The following is a 4,442-nucleotide window of genomic DNA, read 5'->3' on the forward strand; positions in this document are numbered from 1 at the left end:
GCCGGGGCGGCGGGCGTTCAAGCCCGATCCCGATTGGATCGGGGAGAGGGAGGGTGGGGGCGCGAGTGGGGGGGGAGTGGGGTGTCGGTGCCTAGGGTTAGTAGTGGAGGGGGTTATGGGGGAGTGGGGACGGGCCGGCCTAGTCGGCCTGGTGGCCAGCTGGTTGGGCCAAGGCCCAGTTGGCCTGGTGGGTTCTTTTCCTTTTTTTTTAGCTTTGTTTTTTTTTTAACTTTTTATTATTTTCCCTTTTTCCTTTTTGTTACTATTTATGTTAGTTTTATAAATTATAAAATTAGTTCCTAAAATTGTATTACTACTTATTCTAATGCCACAATAACTTGGGCGCCCAAACAATTTAGTTTAACATTTTATATATTATAAAACGAATTTAATTACTGGTTTTAGCTACTGTTTATTTACTTTAGAGCATTTAGCTATTTTATAAAAGTGTGGTTTCTCCACCATAATTACCTATGCAATATTTGGTTCACTCCGAACATTTTAGTTTTAATATTTGAAAACTTTTATTGTTTGCTTGATTTTGAATTTGAATTTGAATTGATTTCGAACTAACTCGAGATTAGCAACTATAAACGAGGTGACGTGGCACCATTAGCAGAGGATCACTGTAGCTTAATTACCCGGGCGTCACAATTACACCGCAAGGTAGCCCGAACCTGGGTAAACTGTCGTGTCCATCTTCTTCCTTGATTGCGTGAATCGAGCTAGGCCGTGGGGTAACGAGATGGTTGGCTGGAGAGGTTGAGTTCTTCGCACATGCTCCAGAGTTCGAACCTTTCACGGGTCTACGGAGCCCTGAATCCGACAATTGGGAAGTAGCAAGTACATGATGGGTTGCTAGAGTGACAGAAGCTTAAGCCCTAGTTTATGTGTTGCTTCGTAATGTGCTGTTTTGGATCCACATGTTTAATGTTATGGTTAGATTTATCTTAATTCTTCTTTCGTAGTTGCGGATGTTTGCGAAAGGGGTTAATCATAAGTGGGAAGCTTGTCCAAGTAAGGACATCACCCAAGCACCGGTCCACCCACATATCAAATTAACAAAGTAGCGAGCGTGAATCATATGAGCATGATGAAAACTAACTTGACGATAATTCCATGTGTCCTCGGGATCGCTTTGCTTTACATAAGAGTTCACCCAGGCTCATCCTTTGCTACAAAAAGGATTGGGCCACCTTGCTGCACCTTAGTTATACTTGTTACTTGTTACTCATTACAAATTATCTTACTACCAAACTATCTGTTACTGATAATTTCAGTGCTTGGAGAAAATACCTTGCTGGAAACCGCTTGTCATTTCCTTCTGCTCCTCATTGGGTTCGACACTGATAGGTCTCCAACATATCTATAATTTTTGCTTGTTCCATGTTGTTATATTATCATTCTAGGATGTTTTACAATCATTTTATAGCAACTTTATATCATTTTTTAGGACTAACCAATTGACATAGTGCCCAGTGCCAGTTGCTATTTTTTCTTGTTTTTACTTCGCAGAAAATCGATACCAAACGGAGTCCAAATGCAGCAAGACCAGAAGGAAGAACTTGGGCCAAAGAAGTACCAAAGGAGTGCCCCAAGGGGGGCACAACCCACCTGGGCATGCCCGGGGGCCTAGGCGCGCCCTGGTGGATTGTGCCCACCTTGGTGGCCTCCTGCACCGCCTCTTTGCTCTATAAATACCCCGAAAAACCAAAAACACTGGGGGAGTCGGCGAAACACAATTCCAGCCGCCGCAAGTTCTAGAACCACTAGATCCAATCTAAACACCATCACGGAGGGGTTCATCATCCTCATTGGTGCCTCTCCGATGATGCGTGAGTAGTTCATTGTAGACCTATGGGTCCGTAGGCAGTAGCTAGATGGCTTCCTCTCTCTCTCTCTTTTGATTCTTAATACAATGGTCTCTTGGAGATCTATTTTGATGTAACTCTTTTTGCGGTGTGTTTGTTGGGATCCGATGAACTTTGAGTTTATGATCAGATCTATTTTATCCATGAAAGTTATTTGAGTTTTGATCTCTTATATGCTTGATTGCTTATAGCCTCGGATTTCTTCTTCGAATCTTTGGTTTGGTTAGGCCAACTAGATCGATTTTTCTTGCCGTGGGAAGAGGTGCTTTGTGATGGGTTCGATCTTACGATGCTCAATCCCAGTGACAGAAGGGGAAATGACACGTATGTATCGTTTCTATTAAGGATAACAAGATGGGGTCTATTCCTACATGAATAGATCTTTTTCTACATCATGTCATCATTCTTATTGCATTACTTCGTTTTTCCATGAGCTTAATACACTAGATGCATGCTGGATAGCGGTCGATGTGTGAGTTAAGTAGTAGATGCAGGCAGGAGTCGGTCTACTAATCTTGGACGTGATGCCTATATAATGATCATTGTTTGGATATTGTCATGATTATTTGAAGTTCTATCAATTGCCCAATAGTAATTTGATTACCCGTCGTATGTTTTTTTTCTTGAGAGAAGCCACTAGTGAAATCTATGGCCTCGGGTCTCTTCTTTATCATATTTGCTTTCTGATCTATTATTTGCCTCTTTTATTTTCAGATCTATTAATCCAAAAACCCAAAAATACCTGGCTGCATTTTTTTCTTATTTATTTTATCTCGTGTTCCCACGAGATCTATTTATCCAATCTACTATAATTTTATCTATCATTTACCCTGGAGGGATTGACAACGCTTCTTACGCGTCGGGTTGCAAGTATTTGTTCTTTGTGTGCAAGTACCGTTTACATAGTGTTGCGTGGTTCTCCTATTGGTTCGATAACCTTGGTCTCATCACTCAGGGAAATACCTACCGTAGTTGTGCTGCATCATCCCTTTCTTTTTGGGGAAATACCAAAGTGGACACGAGCCATCAGACACTCTTACTTATCGAAAGGACTAGATTGATCCCCTATACTTGTGGGTCATCATAGACCAAGCCTGCCAACTATATGTCTATGTGTAACCTGCATTTAAAAAGAAATTTTTTTATAAAAATGTGAAGTGACCAGATTGCACATATTGTATAATGCTTACCAAATGATTGTCATAGATGTTTGCAGTTGTAAAGCAATGAACCCGTGCAGGATATTTCTCATACATGTGTAATAGAGTGTGCATATTCTTAACTTACCTTCATGTTAGATTAAAATCATCATTGTATGCAATAGGTCTTTCATATTTGTCAAATACGTACGCTTTATAATTTAAAATAATTGAACAATTGTTAATTACAAAAAAATATTACTAAATAAACAACTAATATAAAATAATGTTACTAAAGGAACAACTAATATAAAAATAATCTACTTACTAATTATATACGTTGGTTCCTCGTTTGGATGTATTGGGGACATATATATCACAAAATCTCTAGAGTTGTAGCAAAAATGGATCATGTCTCTTGTTCTTATATCGTGGTCGTAGCAAAAGCAATCCCATCCAATGCCACCTATGTGAATCCTATCTCCATTATCTCTCGCACACATCCTATAGCTTGATTTGTGTGTAGTTTCGGCTGTGAAATAGCATTGTCTGATGTAGTGCCTAAATTGGTTAACTCCTCGGCAAGGTGCATCTTATACATAATAAGTGTATGTAGTAAGTTACACCTCAATTTGATATATAATAAACTTACATATGACATTACGATATTGATTCACAATCCTGTAACGAAGAGAGTCTGGACCTATCACCCGAAATTGTGTTATTTTCTCATGATCTAAGGCGCATGGCATTCTACCAGTACCACAAATATCACAGACGGCAGCCATTTCAACCTGAAATAGTTACATTCAATTTTGTTAGAACATATTGAATTCTAGTTTAGTACATACATATTAAAAAATATGTTACCTTGATGAAGTACTCATGAATATTTCTTGATAGAAGGCAAGCAACAAATTTGTGTGATACAATCTTACTGCTCTAACAATGCACAGCTTTGGTGCCTTTATTTATAGTGAGGCATATAGGATTATGTGTGGTTCAAATGAAAATAGGTTGTGTGGTTTACCATTTATTTTGGATACGAAATGGTTGGCAATGAAACGAAGCATGAATGCCCCTGGTGTGGTGACCCTAGGCTACATGCGGCGATTTATAGCGAGACTATTCGCGGCTATTGGTTGCTTCTATTTATTGTGAGAAGGTTTGCGGCTAAAAAGCTTGTGGTTTAACATATACAACTATTCCATAACATGAATGTAGGCAACGAACGATGGGTGCCACTTCTGTTGTGACATGAGGCTTGTTGCATGTTACAAAGTTCACCTAACTTGCAATGAGATTTGTCATTTGTGTCGATCTTCACGATGACTTCATGGAGTTGGTGGTATGTTCCACTTAATTCGTGTTTTCCTTTTTCTGCTTTCAAGGAGTGGGCGGTATGTTACATGATAAGTTCACCTAATTTCCT

The 4,442-nt window shown here is 39.5% G+C and overlaps 1 long non-coding RNA gene across 1 annotated transcript in view; it reads right to left on the reverse strand.

The window, feature by feature from the left end:
* The window catches only part of LOC119336389, a 5,407-nt gene extending 1,287 nt beyond the window's left edge, over positions 1-4,120 (reverse strand). The window contains exons 1-2 of the long non-coding RNA XR_005162446.1: positions 3,881-4,120; positions 3,663-3,804 (exon numbers count right to left, since the gene is read on the reverse strand). This is a non-coding gene — a long non-coding RNA (uncharacterized LOC119336389). The remainder of the gene's footprint in view (positions 1-3,662; positions 3,805-3,880) is intronic.
* Between the last annotated feature and the right edge of the window lie 322 nt (positions 4,121-4,442).

The sequence above is a fragment of the Triticum dicoccoides genome, chromosome 7B (assembly GCF_002162155.2).
Source record: "Triticum dicoccoides isolate Atlit2015 ecotype Zavitan chromosome 7B, WEW_v2.0, whole genome shotgun sequence".
Classification (NCBI taxonomy): Eukaryota; Viridiplantae; Streptophyta; class Magnoliopsida; order Poales; family Poaceae; genus Triticum; species Triticum dicoccoides.